Consider the following 22,300-nt stretch of genomic DNA (forward strand, 5'->3'; position numbering starts at 1 on the left):
TTGGTCATCTTTAAAAAAAAAAAAAAAAAAAAAAAACAGAAGCCAAAGTGATCCTTTAAAAATGTACATCAAATTGTGTTACTTCTTTGCTCAAAACTTTCCCATGGCTTCCCATCTCTCTCAGTAAAAGCTAAAGTCCTAACAATTTGGCATCTTGTTACCCCTGACCTCGTTTCCTACTTTTACCCTCCCATACTCTGCTTCTGTCACTCTGGCCTCTTTTTTGTTCTTAGAATGTAGTAGGAATCCTCCTGCCTCAGAATTTCTGCACTTGCTGTTCTTTCTATCTGGAATGCTCTTCCTCCTAGACAAGGCACATTTCTTGCTCCCTTAACCGCCTTCAGACCTTTGCACAAATTTTACCTTCTCAGTGGGCCCCCTTTGGTGTATTTAAACAAAAACTTCTTTCACTACCTTCAGCACTATTTCTCCCTCATTGCTTCATTTTTTCCTGCAAAACTTATCCTGTCATAGTATGTATTTTACTTATTTTTTTTAAATCTCTTTTCTCTCCTACTCTGCTAAGTGTTTGGCACATAGTTGGTACACAATATTTTTGAGTGTATGAATGCTGTTTATAATGCACTTCTATTCTCTGCTTCCTTGTTTAATTGGCACTAGCCTCACAGGAGTTCAGGCATGCATTCCTGAGGAAGATGAGACTGACTGAATATTGTCCACTCATTCAGACTATGGTAACTCTCTCTCTAAGGGAGACCAAAGCAGAGTGGGAATTCTGGAGGCTCAGGTTCCAGTTGAAGCTTTGGTACCACTCAGCCATGTGACATTACGCAAATAATTTTTCCTCTCTGGATCTCAATTTCCTCATCTGCCAAAAGATCATTTCCTTAAACAATCTAACAGTATGGGAGGTCTTCAAAAGGTTTATGGAAAGATTTGTATTCTTTTAATGCTATTTTTCCACGAACTTTTTGAAGTATTTTTAAGAATATAAATGAAAGATAAATTGTTGACTAGGGAAAGGTGTGTCTTATTAATTCCTCTATTACATACAACATATACCTACCTGGCATTTTGTATTTGTTAAAGGCAATGAACAGACATGGGATCAAACCCGAGGGTTCTTTTAGGAATCTTGGAAGATCAGTTTTGCTGTGTTGAGCCCTTATTCATATCGGTAATTTGACAATGAAAGTTCTTGATGTCAGCCTATTCTTTCTCCTGAGAAAACTCACTCGTACATGTGATTTTTTTCTTTTAATATCCTTTTCCAAACCAGTGAATAGTGAGTGTCCATGGGTGCCTAGCTCCCATGGCAGTTTTCTTTCCTAATCACTTGTGATGTGTGGTTGGTGCATTTCCTCCCAGCCCATCTGTAACCCAGAACCTTGATTTTCTCACCCATAAAATGGGGTATATAACACCTGGCTCATGTTTATTTTGATGGATTCAATGACATATCAATTTACATAAAGCAATAGTATAATGCCTGGCATATCTAAAGGCCTACATAAATGCTTTATGTAAATTGAGTATGTCTCAGCTTCCACTGCCAGACTCAACAGTTCTTTCACCATGTTACAACCCTTAGTCAAGGACCTGAAACAGTATGTGTCAAGTACAAGACTTCTCAGGGCTGGCTGGTTAGCTCAGTTGCTTAGAGTGTGGTGCTGATAACGCCAAGGTCCAGGGTTTGATCTCCGTACTGGCCAGCTGCCAAAAAGAAAAAAAAAAGGTATCGATTTCTCTACTTGCTTTCAAAATTTCCCCATTCTATTAAAAGCAGGTTCTTCAAGAGATATCTGTACACCCATGTTCACAGCAGCAGTTTTCACAATAGCCGAAAGGTGGAAGTAACCCAAGGGGTATACATATATTGAAATATTATTCATAAATACAATGAAATATTATTCAGCCTTAAAGAGGAAATTCAGACACATGCTACAACATAGGCATTATGCTATATGAAAGGAAACTCAGACACATGCTACAACATGGGCATTATGCTATATGAAATAAGCCAGCCACAAAAGACAAATACTGGCACAAAATACAGTCACAAAAGACAAATATTCCACTTATATGAGGTACCTATAGTAGTAAAATTCACAGACACAGAAAGAATGGTGGTTACAAGGCCGGGGATTAAGGGGGAATGGAAAATTGCTGTTTAAGGGGTGCAGAGTTTGTTTTGCAAGAAGAAAAAAATTCTAGAGATTGGTTGCCCGACAATATAAATGTACTTTACATACTGAAGAATACATTCAAAATGGTTAAGATGGTAAATTTCATGTTATATGCACTTAAAAAATTGAAAATATTTTTTATTCTATTTATCAAAACTTATTTTCCACTCTTCTCCTGTGTTTTTTTTTTTTTTTTTTTTTTTTTTTTAGACTGCTCTCTTCATTGCACTCCCTGTATACTACCCATTCCTTCCTGAGCCTTTGCCCCATGTTTCTTCTCTGGAATGCTCGTTCATTATCATCCACCCACTTCCACAAGGTTGCTTGTGCTTTCTTCTCAAAGATGTTACCTTTTCTAGATCTAACCAGGAGTCACATCCTCCACACCACAGCCCCTTTTCTGCACTACACAAAAGGGCCTACACATGTCTTTATTGTTTTGGCTTAGGCTCTCCAACCATAACTCCTAAGGTCCTGAGGATCAGGGGCATTATTTCACAGTCTTCCTATACCCCTCTCCCAACATGAACACACCCCACTAGCACCGAGCTCGGTACACACGAGCCCCCAGTGAACACTCAATGCATTGGACATCGCTACGGAGAAACGTCAATTCACACTGTAAGAACGATTTTTACGAAACAGTGCATAATCTCTACACAAAAGCTTTCAATGTCAAATTACCGGCTGGTGTAGGGTCCTGATGCAGCAAAACAGAGTCCTTCAGGATTCTAGAAGTCAGTCCTATAATCTGTATAGCTTGCTATCCTCCAAAACACCTTGCCACAAACCAGTCTCGGGGTAACGCGCGAGCAAGGAGAAAGCGTTTTTTGTGGCGGTGCTCAAGTAAGAAAGGGACTCTCGCTGACCGACTCAAGGATCCCCAAGGCTTCCACAGGGCCGGCTCCGCTCCAAAAAGTGCAGGGAACCGTTAGGAAGTTGTGCTTCCGGCACAAACCTCCGCGCCTGCTCCGCAAGAAAAGGAAGAAAGGACGCACAGCCCCGCTACGGGAAGTCGTAGAGCACAATTTCCTTCCTCGAAGTTGCCCGATGGGGAGCGGACGCCCGTAACCCAGAAGTGAAAGGCCGTTTCCATCAGGTATTAACCCCGCCACCCCCTAACACCGACCAAAGGAAGTTCCAGCTGGACTTTTATCCAGGTTTTCCCGACTTCTCTTTAGCTTTTCCCACACACTCTGCTTTCTGATGTCGTGTTGCTGTGCACGCTTACATCCGACTCTCCCTGTCTAGCCCAAGTTTTGCCACAACTCCCTAAGGGCCCTAACTAAACCCTGGCCACCTTTTCCTTAAAGAACCTTTACCCTACGGGTCCCCATCAGAATCAACTAGCGTTCTCCGTGGGGGCAAAATCTCCCGGGGCTTTCAGCTCTCAATACCCAACGTAGCCAGGCCGGCGCCTGCGCGGGGCGTTACCATAGAGAGGCAGCCACCTCTCTGGTCTCGGTTTACACTCTCTATGGTCTAGCCGGGTTGGTGGCGGTAAGAAGAAAAAGGGAGACAGCACTGCGCAGGCGCCCTCGGCTTCTCTCGCGCTCACTCCCCCGCCCCCCCCCTTTTTTTTAATTCCCGCACCAAGCGCTTAACCTCATTGGGGTGGAGGAGAAGGCGGCGGCTGTCTGGTCCGCAGCGGCAACAGTAGCGAATAGTAAGGCTGTAAGTATCCGGTTAGGGCCAAGAGGTTCAGACCCTAGACCTCGGAAGCCTCTGGCCTCTCCCCCGCAGTGGCGGGCGCCGGGTCTGGGTGGGGGCGATGTCCAGCACTGTCATCGGCACTTGGGTGCACTTTGGGGGGAGGGGGCCGCCTTTAGGTGGGAACTAGGCGAGAAGCGGGATGCAAGGGTTGTTTATCTTGCCAGTAGGTCGCTGATCCCAGACTGCTTTGCAGAGGGAGGGGGGCGGCTGTGGGGTCAGTCGGGCTTTGTGTGCCCCCCTCTCTCCCTCTCCCAGACCCCACCCCGGGCCCCCTTCCTGACCCTAGTCTCCCCGGCCGGGTGGGGGAAGCCAGCGAAGGCTGGGTCGCGTTTGAAAGAAGTCCGGGATTGCGAGGGGAGGGGGCGAGGGAGAGAAACCCACAACAACTAGTCATCGGCGAGTGATGGGTGTGGAGAAAGATCCAGAGGAAAGGGGTGCCGGGCAGGCGGGCGGCCGGGGCTCCCAGCCGGGCCAGACAAAAGCTGAGCGAGCCGCGCCGAGTGGAGCAGCTAGCCGGGCGGGATGCGGAGGGTCCCCTTGATCCCTGGGGCCCTCAGAGAGCTTCTTTCCAAAGCTGGGAAAGCGGACAAGTGCTGAGTTAAGCCCGTGCAGCCTTCTCAACTTGCCTTTGTTGTTCTTTGGTATTGGCAGGGACGCTCCGAGGAAGATGAGTGTGTGATCTTGGACATTAGCCTGCTTAGGTACAATGGAGCTAATCGAATTTTGCTTTCCATTTTCTGAGCTGTTGGGATGAGTATGGGGTTTTCCACAGTCGAACTTATTACATAATATTTTTGAAATAGTTGTGTTTTTGAAATAGTTAATTTTATATCTAAATTTTTTTAAAAAGTAGGTGGAGCCTTACAGGATGTTGTGTTGTATCTGAGTGAGTTTATGTGTAGAGGGGTTCGTTCGTTAAATACTGACCATTCATAGAAACTGTAAGCTCTTCAAACATGATACTTTAATTTGTAGCTGTGGCAATGGGAGCTTCGAATTCTCTAGTCCTTTGGGAGGCAGTGGTGCAGAAGAGTCAGAAGCGAGAAATAGTTGCATGCTGCCATGTACCTTGCACACTATTCGGGTGCCATAGTTTGGTGTCAATTCTGGCTTTAGAAATTGTTTTTATTACTGTTATTATTTGTGACGTTTACTGGGCTCTTGGTATGAGGGATCCTGGACAGTGGGCTCCATTTGCTCATCACGGGAGTAGGAGAATAGTAACATTGATGCAGAAGACACATAGATAAGAATAATGACACGGCGCCCCAGAGTACTGAATACTATTTATTTTCTCCATTTGCTAAGAAAGACTTAAATTTTCATGCTCTGTTTGCTTATTCATTTTTGTAAAATTGTGTAATTGCACCTTTGTAGCAGTTGTTACTCAAATTTCAGTTTCTATATTTCATAGTTTATTATGGGCTAACGTGTAACACGGTTTTAGATTTTTACAGTTTTTATTTTTATTAAGGAGTTTTTATTCATAGCTTTTAATTCTTCCAACTGAGGTTAAAGAAAGTCAGAACTCCTTTGAAGACACTTTATTGGTGGTGGAGGTGTCAAACGTTGTATCTCCATGTTACAGTTGAAGTGGTGGCAAATACAGAAAAGGCTTTTGCTAAGTTTACACCATAAATGTGTTAGAACCAAAAACCCAGATTGCCTAATGTGTCAGCCTTTTGAATTAACCCACATATTCAATTTTATTTATGTTAAAGAAGTTAGCATTTGTTGTACTGATAGCAGGTAAAAGTCTGAAGCCTGATGTTTGATGCTTCAACTACTGCGATGAAATCTCTTAAGTGTAATTCAGATGATGGAGACTTGCTTTTTATAGAGCAAGATTTCAGATCCTTAAAATAGTTTGACAGGGATATTTAGAAATGATTGGCCAGAAGAATATTAAGTTTATTGTTTAAATGTGTTATATTTTCTCATTGGTTTTGGATTTAGATTTTTTGCTTTGTCTTTGGTTAATTCTATTTTCTTAAGTAGCTCAGTATCACAGTTAAAAAGTTGGTTGAGATAGTTTCTTGGGCCTGAGACTTAAATTTATTGTTTGAAACTCCATTTGTTCTTTACAGTCTTCTACTTAAAATTGTAGTTTTTAAGATTATAGTAGTTTTTATTTTGTAGTACTATTGATGAGTATTGTAACCATTTAAGGGATTATAAATATTCAGCTCAGAGCTGAGTTTTTAAAACTTGACAGTTTTGATAACTGCAAGTCTGGCTGTCAAATTAAACAGTAGAAATAGTAGACGGTAGTAAAATGTAACAAATGTCTAACAACAGAATCATTTAAAAGATTTCCTAGAAAATAAAAGAAGGATATATTAGTCTTAAAAACAAAAACTCAGCAAAGAAGAAATCATTAATGATACAGTTCTTGGTTTGTAAAATGTAATTTAAAAAAATGAACTAACTTTCCTTTATCCAGCACCAGCAGGGGCATCATCCATAAACTGTGTGAGTATGTGTTTGACTTACTTCTAAATTCACTCATTGTTTCTAGCTGGTTCTTTGATTGTTTCTAGTTGGTTCTTTACCACCCCAGGGCTTTCATGCCCTCCTTATGTTCAGACCATTACTGCCACACCAAATGACTTTCCTCCCCAAATTCTTATGGCAGCCCCCATCCCCTCTCCCCCATGGATCCCAAAAGATCTAGCTCAAATGTGCTCAAATGGTGGCATTTCTTTATAATTGTTGTTAACTTCTGTCTTGTTTCCTACCTGAAAGTGTCCTCACTCCTTGCTTTTTCCTATTGTATCTATCATCTTCCTTCTTGCTGGATTCACTCCTTTGCCTTTATTCTTCTCTAGATCCTTGAGGGCCCAAGGAGTTTGTAGAACACATTGTGGTATCCTCTGTTGTTTACTAACATGATTGGTATAACTAGTGGAAACTGTAGAATGTATGAAAGGATAAACAAATGTTATCATAATTTAGAGTAATAGAATTTGAGCCTTGGAAGAGTTCTTAGAGGCTCTGTAGTGTAACATCCTTCATTATGTCTGCTACATTCTGGTCAACAGCCTCAAACTGCAGGCATATGCTTCTCTGTTCCTGGACAGGTCTTAATTGCCAGAAATATTTTTAGACTGTACTAAAATCCGCCCTTCCCCTTTTACCTGTTGACCTTAGTTATACTCTCTGAAACAACATGAATTACTTCTGTTTCCTCTCCACATTATATCCCTTTGTATTTCCTAGGATAGTCATCAGGGCTTCTTTAGGTTTATTGATTAATTTATTTACTAAACCCTTTCTTGAGTTAGGCACTATTCATGGCCCGTATACTTCAGGGGCTTAGAGTCTAGTAGGGAGAGACACTTAACATGAATTGATGCAGATTATACTGGAAGTATGCAGACAGCCTTAAGTCCATTGTCCCCTCCTGGTTTAATATGGGCTTACCATGCTTTCTTTAGGTAACTTTTTTTTTTTTAGTGTCCTTTAAATACAATGTCTGAAAAAAACAGAAGACTTTAATATGACCCTACCAGAGTATACAGCTGTTTTCTTAGGTTAGGAAACTGTATCAGTGACTTCCAAACATTGTTATGTGTTCTGGCTCTGCCGTTTACTAGTCCTGTGACTTTGGGCCAATTAAATTATCTCTTTGTATCTTAGAGTCTTCATCTGAAAAAGAGGGTAAGGGGAAGGGAAGGGGCTATTAATAGTAGCAGCTATTTAAAGGATTGTTGTAAGTATTGAATGAGGTAATATGAGGGGTCTTAAAAACATTCATGGAAAGATTTGTTTTGTCTTTTAATTCTAATTTCCACTAATTTTTTCAAGAACGCTTTTATGTGTAAAGTCCTGAGAACAGTGACTGGCATATATTAAGTGGGTAATACATGGCAAGAGTTAATAATAAGCACAATGTACTAGTAGTTGCAGTGATGAAGTCACCAGAATCACTCAGGGAACTCGTTAAAATACAAATGGCCTGGCCTTATTTGTTTACCCTCTTCCATCCAGAGATTTTGGTCAATTAAGTCTGCATGGGACTTTGGCAGCCACAATTTTAACAATCCCCAGGTAATTCTTAGATGCCCCAAAGGCTGAGAACTCTCTTTTCTAAATTAATGCTGTCAGCGATTGCATTAGCTTTTAAAAATTTGAATTTAAAAAATCTCACAAGTGATAGATGAATAGATCCTTCTAAAGGATTTGAACAGCACAGATAAAGAGAAAGGCATGGTCCCTGATTGATCACAGGCCTCCTGACACTCCCACTTATGAGTTTGGAATGTATTCCTCTAAATACTGTTAACTTTTTCATAGAGATATAAATGAATGTCTTCATAATTATAGTCAGATTTTTAAAAATAAAAGTGATTTCAGAGCACTCTTAAAGTTACAGTCATCTTTACTCCCTTTCAACTCCTGTGAGGTGGGCAGGGGAGATAGCATCGCCATTCTGTCAATTTGCAGATGAGAAACCAGGGCCTACAAGTACAGTCCGGTCATGATAGAACTAGAAATGAGAACCAGGCCTTTTGTCTCTCAGCCTAATGTTCTTTTCATGTGAACCACACTGTCTCTCAGCTGCATAATTTTGTTGGCTTATATTGAAGTTGTGGTTCATGAAGTCTTCTGATCTTTTTGACATGTGAATAGATGCCAAACCAATTTTCCTCCTTTCCTTTATTGAAGTGCTTTTAAGAAACTGTAAATGCAGGGTTCTATGTATACATATATCTATAAGATTTATCTTTTGGGGGAAAAATCTAGAACTGGCCTTGTGGCCATCTGTTAGCATGGCACATTTGGGTGAGTCTGTCTTCATTCAGGATAGCTGAGGTCGGGCCGGCCCGTGGCTCACTCGGTAGAGTGCGGTGCTGATAACACCAAGGCCACGGGTTCGGATCCTATATAGGGATGGCCGGTTTGCTCACTGGCTGAGCGTGGTGCCGACAGGATAGCTGAGGTCAATTATGTATTTTCCACCTGTCTCTGTAACTGTTGTCCAATTAAGTCTCTAGGTAGAAGTAGCTAAATTTGTTTCTAGTCTTATTACAATAATACAAAGAGTTGGGAGAACATAGGGGGAAAACCCACATCAAACCATCCCTACATAAGCTATTATTTCTTAATAATAAGAAATAACCCTTTGAGAATGTCTTAACCCTTTGAGACCATCCATGTGTTCATACTTTTCAGTAAGTAATTTTAGGTCTTGCAGATTTTATGAATAGTTTCTTTGCAACTACATAGTATACATCATTTTAATTTTTTTTTTCCTTTTTGTCTTTTTTCGTGAACGGTAATGGGATCGCAACCCTAAGTGTCGTGCCCGTACCGCGACCGGCAACAGGATCGCAACCCTCGGTGTCGCGTCCGCACTGCGCTCAACCAGTGAGTGGACCGGTCTCTATATGGGATCCGAACCCTTGGCGGGAGCGCTGCCACGCTCCCAAGCGCTGCATTCTACTGAGTGTGCCACCGGGCCGGCCCATCATCATTTTAATTTTTAATAGCTTTGTCATATTTATGTTGATGTAGAAAATTTAGTAAATTGTTTGGAATCCTTAACATGCAGATATCTTTTTTTTTTTTTTTGATATTACATATAATACAGCAGTGGCTTTTTTGCATATAGTTTGTTTCTTTTGTGTTATTTCCTTAGGACAGATTCAAAGAAGTGGGATTATTGAGTTGAAGGATATTATCATATTTATGACTTTTGATACTTATTGCCTGATTGCTGGTCAAACAATTGTATCAGTTAATTTTCCCAACAATGGAAAAGTACCAGTTTCACAAAAATTTCACCAACTTCTAGCAATTATGTTTTTTGCTACTATAACAGGTATAGATGGTACATTATTTTCTTTTCATTACTTATTTTGTATTTATTTTTTTAAAAAAGACTAAGCAATCATGAGGGACTTCTGTATGAAGAAACTGTGAAATTTGCATTGGGTATTACATGCTGGGGATTTCTCTTACTTCCTTGGTTTCTGATCCTGACCTGCATTACCAAAGCATTTCTAGAGAGGCATGGAGGGAATTGCAGCCTTTGGTTAGTGGGACAGAATGGTGTATTTGTCCACATTAGAAAGTAATCTTATAACATTTTATGGTGTAGCTTTACGTGTTTTAAACAGTTGTGTGCTAGGGCCCTGCCTAAAATATTTAGTAATCAGAATGTCTGTGGGCAGGGGCTGAGGTGTCTGTTTTTTTTTTAACAGGTTTCCCAAGTGCTTCTGAGGACACCAAAGTTTGAGAGCAGCCTCTGGGGACTACCTTCTAGCTAATTTTCTTCACAGATTGTGTCTTTCCTGTGGGTATAGGCAGACTCTGTTATGAACGGTTGCTTAGACATGCTAACAGAGGCCTGTTGTATAGAGAGAATGAATTGTATAGCAGTGGCCCTTCCTAATGAAGCATAGCTGGGTTCCTTCTAGAAAAATAAGCCAGTCTTTCTAAGAGAAGTTGAAGTGCATGAAAACAGCTCCTTCTCTGAAGTCTTCTTGTGGTGCTGGTGGCTGTATTTTATTTAAGTTCTATAAGTCATGGATTCCTTTCAACCTAATCCATGTCCTACTCAGCCTTTAGTTGTCTCAAGGGTGGCACATAGACTTACTGTCACAATAGCAATAGCCATCATAGATTGAACACTGTGCTGGATGCTATAGGTATACTTTTGCCAATTTTTATAGCAATATTTAAAGGTAAGTGCTATTTTCATTTTATGATGAGAGGAAGCTGAGGCTTAGAGAAATTGAGTAATTGTCCATGATTATACAGCTGCAGAGTAGCAGACTTTGGCTTTCAGATTCTTCAGCTTCTGTTGGGTTTATTTCTTTTTTTTCCAGTTCAGGTTGTCCTCCTTCATGAAAGGTCAGTGGGCTGCGTTGGGAAAAGGTCTGCTCCCACCATCCAGTGACATCTGGAGACCACTCACTAGGCAGGAGAGATGTAGAGATGCAAGCTTCCCACTAGTCTTTCCATGAGGATTAGATCAGGTGGCCACAGAGTCCCTTAGATTTGAGTGCCAGATATGAAGTCTACCCTTGGACAATCCAGATCACTGAAGACCTGACATAGCTTTTTTTTTTTAAATTTAATATTTTTTATTGTGATAAAATATAGATAACATAAAATATGCCATTTTAGCCATTCTTAAATATGCAATTCATTGTCATTAGTTACATTCACACTGTCGTGCCACCATCACCACACCCTCCTTCCAAATCTTTTCCATCACCCTAAATAAAAACTCTGTAACCATTAGGCAATAACTCACTATTCCTCCCCCAACCCAGCACCTGGTAACCTCTAATCTACTTTCTGTCTCAATGGATTTACCTATTCTGGATCTTTCATATAAGTGGAATCATATAATATTTGTCCTTTGTGGTTGGTTTACTTCACTTAGCTAGCATAATGTTTTTAAGGTTTATCCATGTTGTAGCATGAATCAGAATGCCATTCCCTTTTTATTGCTGAATAATGTTCTATAATGTGGATATACCACATTTTGTTTATTCATTCATCTATTGACAGATCTTGGCTTATTTCTACTTTTTGGCTATTGTGAATAATGTGCAATGAACATTGGTATGAAAATGTCTTTTTGGTCTCTGTTTTCAGTTCTTTTGGGTTTATACTTTCAAGTGGAATTGTTGGGTAATATAGTGATTCTGTGTTTAACTTTTTGAAGTAGTTGCTAAACTGTTTTTCACACTGGCTATACCATTTTAGATTCCCAATAGCAAGCAGTGTACAAGGGTTCCAGTTTCTCCACATCCTCACCAACACTTGTTTTTTTCTGGTTTTTAAAAGTTTTTTATTTTTTATTATAGCCATCCTAGCACATATGAAGTGGCATCTCATTGTGGTTTTGATTTGTATTTCCCTAATGACTAAGGTGTTGAGCACCTTTTCATGTATTTATTGGCCATTTGTGTATCTTCTTTGGGGAAATGTCTGTTCAAGTCCTTTTTCCATTTTTAAATTTGATTGTGTTTTTGTCATTGAGTTTTAGGAATTATTTGTATATTCTGGGATACAAGTCCCTTATCAGATATATGATTTGTAGATATTTTCTCCTACTCTGTAGGTTGTCTTTTCACTTTCTTGATAATGTCCTTTGATGCACAAAAGTTTTTAATTTTGATAAAGTCCAATTTATCTGTGTTTTCTTTTGTTGCTTGTGCTTATGGTATCTATCATATCTAAGAATTTGTTCCCAAATCCAAAGTAATGAAGATTCGCCCCTATATTTTCTTCTAAGATTTTATAATTTTAGCTTTTACATTGTGGTTCTTGATCCATTTTAATTTTCGTGCATGGTATGAGGTAGGGGTCCTACTTCATTCTTTTGTATATGGATATCCAGTTCCTAGCACCATTTGTTCAAGACCATTTTAAACTTTTTAATTATTTATTTTCTAGATCACTGAGCAGCTTTTATATTTTGCTTTGGGTTTTTTACTTCATTGCCTATCCCCTCAACCTCTCTCTGCCGTTTTCTCGCCTTAAAACAGGATACATGGATATTTTGTGTATATTACTGTTTTGCTGCTTGATATATGAGGCACTTAATATAAGTTCCCTAACTTTCTTTTAATTTTGTATATTATGTAACTTTTAAATAGTCTGTGTTCCAAAAATAGATTGTAAGCATCTTCAAGGTATGAGGGTTTATGTTAATTTCTTCATTTTCCAATTTTCTCTTCTCTTGTGGAGAGGACATCACTCTAGTGCCTAGTCTAGTACTGTGCAAGTGGTGTGCATAACCTTCGTTGAGTGGTGAAGCAAAACATAGATCTTTGTGAATATATTTGGGGTAGTTGCAGAAAATCCTCCTTAAAAGATTATTGACCAGTGTATTAAAGAATCTTCATGATTTTTTACTCAGGTCCTTTGAAGTCATTTTCCTAATGACTTCTCCCAGTGTGGGAGTTGATAATATTATCTTGGTTTTTTAAATACCTTAGGAATTTTTCTGTGTGACATATGGTGTTTGGATAAAACTCAGTTAGGTAGTATAATATGGGGCTCATTTCATGGATTTCTGAAAAATTTTTAACTTGCTATTTAAGATTCTGGTGACTGAATTTTAGATTGTGATTATGCTCATTTTAGGGGTGACTTTGTATGTCTAGACCTTGCCTTTTCATTTTTAACAAGTGCTCCTAGTTTCAAAAATCATTTTGAGTTTGTACACTGAGTGCATATTACTTTTCTAACAACAATAAAAAAATGAAATAAACAGCATTAGAAAATTCTTCTTTTGCTTAGAAATTCTAAATATTAACTGGTGAAGAAGTCTGTATTTCTCTGGATCTGTATGATCATATTTCCCTCCATCGCACTCTTTAGTGTTCAGTAGTGCCTAATGTTACTTGTTCTAAGTGATCAGACCTCCCTCGGGTGTCCCTTTTGTAATCTACAGTCCAGATGTCAGTGAAGGGAAAGCTCAGCTTAAAGGTTGGCCTTTGGTGTTTTGTTTACCAGTAAGTTTTGACTCCTAAGTAGGTATTTCTTAGTATGTTGTTATATACAAACACTTTGTCATCTGAGATACTGGTTATTTATCTATTGATATTTTAGAAGATCCTTATTAGGCTCAGCTTAAAGGTTGGCCTTTGGTGTTTTGTTTACCAGTAAGTTTTGACTCCTAAGTAGGTATTTCTTAGTATGTTGTTATATATAAACACTTTGTCATCTGAGATACTGGTTATTTATCTATTGATATTTTAGAAGATCCTTATTATTAACAGCGGAAAAAGAGAAAGGAATTATTTTATTTTTTAAATTTTCTAGTTCCAATCAACATAACATCAGAGAGGACAGAACAAATACAGTATTTCATATGCTTTCAAGATAACTGTTAACCAGCAAAGTGATTCAACAAGAGCTTAAACTCCTTTCTAAGAATAATGGTTTATGCCAGGGAGAGTAAGAAGGAGGGATGCTGACTATTTTCTTTTACTACCTCTGTCCTTCTTTAGGGAGAAATTAGGCTGGTATCTGAATCTATAGCTATAGCTATACCTTTATGTATAATTTTTTGTTCAAAAAGTTTGATACAAGAAGTGTTTTTTTCATTTAATATATTACTGTCCAGGCGTAAAATCTCATTTTGAGGAGGGTGGTCCTTTAAAAAGAAACGCTCTCAATGTGAGCTAATGTGAGCTGATTCGAGCTATTGAGTGTGGCATTTAAGCCTATTGCTGATTGAGTTTACCTATTGGTAGTGATTGGCATGCCAAACATTTCCTACAGCCTGTGACGGCATTTCTAGAGTAAACATAGTGGAAAAAGCTTTCCATCCTGTCATTCTTTTCAGAACTTGGAATAGATATCTGAAATTGCCAAGGGAACATTTGCTTGGATAAAGTAACAATATTTAGCTGAACTGTATAGTAATGATTTTATGGAGTAATGAAAGAATGACTAAGCACTAGAAGGTTAAGAACATTTCATTGTAATCATTTGGTTCCTGGACCTCTTTTGAGTGGGGTAAGGGGACTGGAGGGGATGAAGACAAGTTGTATACAAGGTATTATTGAGAAAGGGGCCTACAAACAGAGAGCCTTTAATGAAAACTGCTGCCATTAAAATAAGAGAGTTATTCTAGGGAATAAATAGAGACTGAACAGATGATATAACTTGATCAGAATCTTCACTTAACAAACTTTGCTATTGTGCCTGAGGACAGAGAGAGAGGCTCTCAGGCCTTGTTTCTGAAGAGCTCTGTGCCTAAGAGGGAAGGCCCCAGAAAGGAGATTATGATTCTATGTGTTAAGTGTGCTACTATAGGAAGACTGAAGAGGGAAGGGCTCCTTAATCTGGGGCTGGGGGAAGAGATATGGCCTGTTCCTATTTTTGACCTGAAGGAGGAGAGGCTGTGAACCAGGTGCACACACTCTCCTGGTTGGGTACTTGGGGGCCTGTTTTTGAGAGAGCTGTGTTGGCTGGGGACCTATCTTGTAACCATGGGACAAGGAGACTGACTCTTGGCCATTTTAACACCGTGTTCTAATTTTGTGAAGTGACCACAGATATGGAAGAGCCAAGAAAGCACTTCTTGCTGAGAGAAGAAGGCTGTTTCAAACTAACATCATGCAGAGAGCCTTAGATGCTGATAAAACCAGGACTCTTCTATTTTCAGGTTTTTACTTGAATCATTAACTGATCAGTGATTTAATTTTGGAGTTTTAGGGGCAGGGATTAAACATTGCCCTTTTGGGAAACTGGTTGCTATTGCAATTGCTTTTGGATAGTGATGGCATTGTTAACATTATATATATATATATATTTTTTTTTTTTTAATTGGAATTACAAGCTTATTTACATTATTGACTATATAATTTTTAAAAAGATGCCTAGGGGATATACTTGTGTCCTTTTTTATTAGGAGCAAATTTAAATCTGTTATATTTGTACATGAGAATTCTTTTCACCATGCTTAAATTACCTAGAAATGAGAAATAGGACTGCTAGTTAAATGCATGAAATTTTTCTATTATAAAATACTCATATTTTTTTTGTATAGGTGGTACATACACATGATTAAACATTTTTTCGGGAGTGGGCTACTGGCTGGTACAGGGATCAAACCCTGGACATTGGCTTATTAGCAACATGCTATAAGAAACTGAGCTAACCAGCCAATCTCATGATTTAAAATTTTAAGTTTCCCTTCTATCTTATCTGCCATCCACCAGTTCCCTTCCTTGGAGGCACCAATGTTATTAATTATAAATGTGGGGAAAAAAATGCATATGTATACCTCCCCCTCTTTGGTACAGATGGTGGCCTAATATAGACCTCTGCGTTTTGCTTTTTTTAAGACTTAATATATCTTGTAACTCATTCTGTGTCAGTACATTAAAGACTTTTTTAGTGAATGGTATGGCAGAAAAGGATGCTGTTGTATGGCGTACCATAGTCTGTTGATAAACATTAAGTTTGTCCTAATCTTTTGCAATTATAGACAATGCTGCAAAGAATAATTTTATAATATAATTATTTTGCATATTATGAATAAATAAATTCTCAGAAGTTGAGATTTTGGGTTAAAGGTTATGAGCCTTAAAATTTCGAGAGTTATTGCCAAACTATCCACCTTAGAGATTTTAACAAAACCCAACCTGCAATATGAGGTATGTATTTTTAAAATGTAATTTCAAAATAGTATATAACCATGTCTTGTTATGTGTCATTTTTGAATTAAAATGAAGCCATAGTTCGATGATCAAAAATGAATTGAGCACTTGTCTTCCCATTACTTGTTTGTTTTTCTGTTTTTGACTTGAATTCCACGAATTCAAGAATTCCACGGCTGGACGAGGTTCAGGAATAATCTTTGTTTCCTTATAGATGTTAGTAGTGCTGCCTTCCAGAGCTGAGTAGTAGATATGGACAATTCACTGAATAACTGCCTCTTTTTGTATTTTTCAATACTTGGTGTAATAACTGATGATGGCTCTGGTATCAGAATTACAATTCTATTTGACTTTATAAGCAGGTGTCTGGTATTTATTGGTATTGGTATTTATTTATGGTTTAAGTAGAAAGGATATGAACAGATACTTTTTAATGTTTAAAATTTTCATTTCTTTTCAGTAGGTAATTTGTACATGGTTAGAAAGTTTAAAAGGTATGTGAGGATGAAGAATGAAATGTAAGTCTTCCTCTCCCCCTTCTCCATTCTCCGACATCCCATCCCAGAAGCAGCCACTGTTTTTAGTTTCTTAAATGGGCTTCCAGGTATTGTGTGCATATACAAGCCATTACGTGTGTGAAAAGGCTGCAGCATTATTCTATTAGTACCACCACTATTATTTTTTAACATTTATTATTTTTTATTATATAGATAGTACATTTTCATTTTAGAAAATATAGTGCCAAAATTTTGGCATATTTCCTTCTGTACTTTTTCTATGCATGAAGAATAATAAATGAATAGTTTTTATTTTATTTTTATTTATTTATTTTCTTTTAAAGATGAGCAATAAGGGGATCTTAATCCCCGACTTTGTGTTGTCAGCACCACGCTCTCCCAAGTGAGTTAACTGGCTATCTTTAAATGGGGATCCGAACTTGTGGCCTTGGTGTTATCAGCACCGCACTCTCCCGAGTGATACATGGGCTGGCCCTGGTTTTTATTTTATAAACAAAAATGGCATCATAAATGTCTTTTAGTTTGCTCTTTTCACTAAAATTATTGTAGATATCTTTACAGGCCAGAAAGAACATATTTTTATGGTCATTCTCAGTAACTGCATGGTATGCTGTTGTTTGGATGTACAGTAATTTATTTCCCAATTCCTTATTAAACATTTCGTGTTATTTCATTAACAAATTTTATGAACAGCCAAATGAACAACTTTATGTATAAAGTTGTATGTATATATACATTATATATATATACATAAAATATATACAATAAAGTATGTATATATACATTTTGTATATATACATAAAAAGTATATATATATACATTTTGTATATATACATAAAAAGTATATATATATATTTTAGCATAGTTGACAAATTATTTCCAGAATTCTTAGATTTGGACTTGTATCAAAAAATATATTTAAAAATTGATACATGTTGCCAATTATCTGAGACAGTTATGAATTTTTATTCTCAGCAGAGTATTAAAGTGTGTCTTTGATTATATTTAATTACATTTTTAAGTGATCTTTTTGTTTAAATGTAGGACTAGAGTGATGGTTAGGTCTTTGGTATTTTAAAGAAAGCCATGTTAATGTTGAATAGAAATAAGTCAATGTTGGAAAAATATTGAGGCAGTCACAAGTCATTTTGTATATAGTACAGTTCAGTATATACTAACATAGTTAAGGCACAGATCTCTTTTTCTGCTTTTCTTTTGGAATTTTTTTTTTCTAAATCCATAAAACATGAATGTAAAAATGTCATTTTAGTAATAGCAATGTCCTATTATAGTTTATCTGAGGAATATAGCAAATTTTCCCTAGCCGTTAAGTGTAAGCTTAATAAAGTACAGATTTAAAGTATATGTGCTTGAAATATGGTTGAATGGGGGTGGATAGGAAGTAGTACCTGAAGTTGTCTTTTCATTACTCTTTGTCATTGCTCAGCTGATGTTACAAATTATTTTTCTCTGCCAAGTCACTTATATTGCATTGAAAGGATTTGAAGTAAATAATAAAGTCTGATTTGTCAGTAAATAAATGAATCTCTAAAGCCCTCATCTCAATTCTGTTCCTTCAGCAAGCACAAGGCTTCTTATCCTTGAAGGCTCAGTGACTGCAGGTTTTCCTAGTCCATCAGATTCTGTATCCTTAGTATGAATCTTGCTTGAGCAAGGAATGGAAACAAAGGCTTGTAGGGTGAGGTTCAGTAAGCTAAGCCTGTGTTTTCATGCCAGGGCACACTTAAGACAGAGTCTGCCCCATCGTGCCCTTACATTTGTTGTAGTCTTTCCTTTTTCCCTGTTTACTAAGGAGTCATCAGAAAAGGCAAGTCTTGCAGAAAGCATCTTGAAATACTGTGTTGGGGTTGATAATTTATTTATCTTTCTCTCCCCAGTGAACATGGAGCTTGTTGAAGGAATGTCTGGCAGATTGGCTGGCATATTAGGTATTCAGTGAACTTAGGAAACTAGGACCAGGAGCCAGTTCACATCATGGGTATATTTTCACCTTTTTCTTTTCGTTTTTCTTCTTTTTATTTTGAAATAATTATAGATTCACCGGAAGTTGCAGAAATAGTACGTAGCATTCCCATTTACCCTTCATCCAGTTTCCCCCAATGGTTACACATAATTGGTTGTTTCTATCTTTTTCCTGCTGTGCTGCTCCTTTTCCCTACGTTACCCTTTTTTCTTTTCCTTTTTTCCTATTGGTTATACCTTTGGCTTTCCATTGGTGTCTGTGGGAAATACTGAACCCTCTGAACTAAATGTTGCTGATTACTCTCCTAGGGCTACTTATAAGAATACATACGGTTCTTTCTCTTCATTTGTTCTTTATGGATCAGTGGCTTAGTGTGTGGTACCATGCCAGGTACCAGTTGCTCCTCTGTGTTCGAGCTCTTCTGCTCTTATTTTGAGAACATTAAGTATGGTAGAATATTTTTCCTTTGTATGTTTTTTTCCAAAATTATATATATGTCTAAAGTACTCAGAGACCTATGTGTATTGTCGGTGAGGAGCAGCAGCTGCAGTTTGGTGGAAATAGCCCTGGATTTGGAGTTAGAAACTCAGCTTCATGGCCAGCCACCAAAAAAAAAAAAAAAAAAAAAACCCCAAAAAACCAAACAAACGAGAAAAGAAACTCAAATCCTTGTTCTTTTTATACTAGCTTTGTGACTCTGGAAGTAACTTTGCTTCTGAATCTTTTCTCTTCTGTAAAATAGGCATGATAATAACAATCTTTTAGAGGTTTTGTGGGGAATAGAGAAAGTGGCATCCAAATGATCAATTAATTGGAAAGTGCTGTTTTAAATATGAAGTAGCCATGTTTATTTTATTGATTAAACAAAAGCCAGATTTTAAACTATTGCTTCATTACTTCTTTAGAGCTTGATTTCTTTATTCAACAATGGAGAAAAACTTCTCATGCTTTTATATCCCTAGCCTTCTTACACCTTCTGTCTTCACATTAAATACCCAGCACTTAATAGGGTTTTCTTTTTTTCAACTGGGTATAACACAGCTCCCTTGGGAAATTTGGGATGGCCATGTCAGCTGTCATGCTATCAAATGACATATCAAATGTCGTCCTCTCTTCTTATTCACCTAAGTCTGGAGATTTTCCTGTCTCAGAAACCTCTTAGAAGAATCTCTCAAGCTAACATATGTTCTCCTTTCTGCTTAGCTTTTTAGCAGGCTTTACTGCTAAAAACCAACTTTTTATGATAACAGTTTTCACTGCTAAAAACTGAGATTTTTATTTTTAAAGAGGAGACCTGATATTAACGTATATACACACACTCACATAAATATATGGAATAAGTAGTCAGTGTAAAAAGTGGGGGATAAAATGAAAATTGTAAGATGTAGATAGTTGATACAACTTTTTTTTTAAACCTGGTCTAGATGCAGAATACACATTATTCTCTAGTACATATGGAACATTCTCCATGATAGACTATATGTTATGTCATAAAACAAGCCTCAATAAATTTAAAAGGATGGAAATTATACGAGGTGTGCTCTATCACACTGGAATGAAATTAAATATCAATAATATAGGAAAATTTGGGAAATTCACAAATATGTGGGAATTAAATTACATTCTTCTAAATCGCCAGTGAGTCAAAGAGGAAATCACAAGGAAAATTAGGAAATACTGAGATAAGTGGAAACAAAATACAACATTTGGTGGTGATGGTTGCACAGCAGTGTGAATGTGCTTTATTGCACTGCATTGTGCACTTAAAAATGGTCGAAATGTTAAATCTTATATATGTTTTACCACAATTAAAGAAAATCCATGCCACTCATTGTTTGACAATAAATATTTATTGAGGACCTACTATACTTCCTGCAAAAAACAGTATGTTGTAAATTAGGGGATGCAGTGCTCAGAGGGAAATTTATGGCTATGAATGCCTATATTAAAAAGGAGAATGATTTCAAATCAATAACCTGACCTTCCACCTTAAGAAACTAGTAGGAGAAGAACACACTAAATCAAAGCAAGCTGAAGGACAAAAATAATAAAGACTAGATCAGAAACAAATGAATAGAGAGGGAAAAAAAGTAGAGAAAAGCAACAGACCAAAGATTTGCTCTTTGCAAAGATCAACACAATTGACAAGTCTTGAACTAGACTGACCAAGAGAAAAAGGCACAAGATTCAGAATAATAAAATCAGGAATGTAAGGATATCACCACTGACATTATAGGAAAAAAGAGCATATAAGGTAATACTGGGAACAATTATATGCCAACAAATTTGATAACTTAGATGAAATGTGTGCATTCCTGGAAAGACACTACTGAAATTGACTCAAGAACACATAGAAAATCTAAATAGTTCAATAACAAGTAAAGAGATTGAATTTAATAATCAAAAAGCATCCTACAATAAAAGCCCAGGCGCAGATGACTTTACTTTTGGTGATTCTACCAAATGCTTAAAGAAAACTCAACACAAATTATTTATAAACTCTTTCAAAATAAGTAAGAAGAGGGAATACTTTCCAGCTCATCCTATGAGGGCATTATCAATCTGATACCCAAACCAGATAGAGACATCACAAGAAAAGAAAATTGCAGAGCAGTATCCCTTATAAATATAGATGCAAAAATCCTTAACAAACTGAATTCAGCAACATATCAGAGGATTATACACTATGACCAAGTGGGAGTTGTCCTAGGAATGCAAGATTAGTTTAATATCTGAAAGTCCATGTAATATGCCATATGAATAGAATAAGGGACAAAAACCACATGATTATCTCAATAGCTGCAGGAAAAGCATTTGAAAAAATCCAACACCCTTTCATGATACAAACACTCAACACAGCAGGAATCGAAGGGAACTTCCTTTAAGTGATAAAAGCCATCTGTGAAAACCCACACAGCTAATATCGTACTTAATGATGAAAGACTGAATGCTGTCCTCCTAAGATCAGGAACAAGACAAGGATGTTCTCTTTGCCACTTTTGTTCAACATTGTACTGGAGGTTCTAGCCAGGGCAGTCAGACAAGAAAAAGAAAGAAAAGGCATCCAGATTGGAAAGGAAAAAGTGAAACAATCTCTTTTTTCAAATGACATATTGTACATAGAACAAACATCCTAAAGAATCTACTATAAAACTATTAGAATTAATAAATGAGTTCAGCAAGATTGCAGGATAGAAGAACAATATACAAAAATCACTTATATTACTATACACTTGCAATGAGAAATCCAAAACGAAGCTAAGAAACCAGTTCCATTCACAATAGCATAAAAAAGAATAAAATATTTGGGAATAAGTTAACAAAAGAAGTGCAAAACTTATGATCTGAACCATAAAACATCACTGAAAGAAATTAAAGATCTATTGCAGCACTCTTTACAATAGCCAAGAGTTGGAATCAGCCCAAATGTCCATCATCGGATGAGTGGATACGGAAAATGTGGTATATATACACAATGGAATATTACTCAGCTATAAAAACGAACAAAATTCTGCCATTTGCAACAACATGGATGGACCTTGAGAGAATAATATTGAGTGAAACGAGTCAGGCAGAGAAAAAGAAATACCACATCTTCTCACTCATAGGTGGGAGCTAAAAAATAAACAAATTAATTCACACACATACACACACAAAATAAACCAAACAGGGGGGGGGTGAGAAGATATAACAACTATACCTTTTTGAATTTGTTACAACAAGCAAATGGAAAGGACATTGGGGGGGGGGGGGGGAGAAGATATAACAACTATACTTTTTTTGAAGTTGTTTCAACAAGCA

General features: G+C 37.4%; 1 protein-coding gene across 1 annotated transcript in view; it reads left to right on the plus strand.

The window, feature by feature from the left end:
* Positions 1–3,721: 3,721 nt before the first annotated feature.
* LOC103602500 (CLIP-associating protein 1-like) overlaps positions 3,722–22,300 on the plus strand; it is a gene marked incomplete at its 3' end in the record, with an annotated part of 123,122 nt that continues 104,543 nt past the window's right edge. Inside the window, exon 1 of the mRNA XM_008586912.1 lies at positions 3,722–3,821. The remainder of the gene's footprint in view (positions 3,822–22,300) is intronic.

This window comes from Galeopterus variegatus, unplaced genomic scaffold (genome assembly GCF_000696425.1).
Source record: "Galeopterus variegatus unplaced genomic scaffold, G_variegatus-3.0.2 Scaffold4173, whole genome shotgun sequence".
NCBI classification, from domain to species: Eukaryota; Metazoa; Chordata; class Mammalia; order Dermoptera; family Cynocephalidae; genus Galeopterus; species Galeopterus variegatus.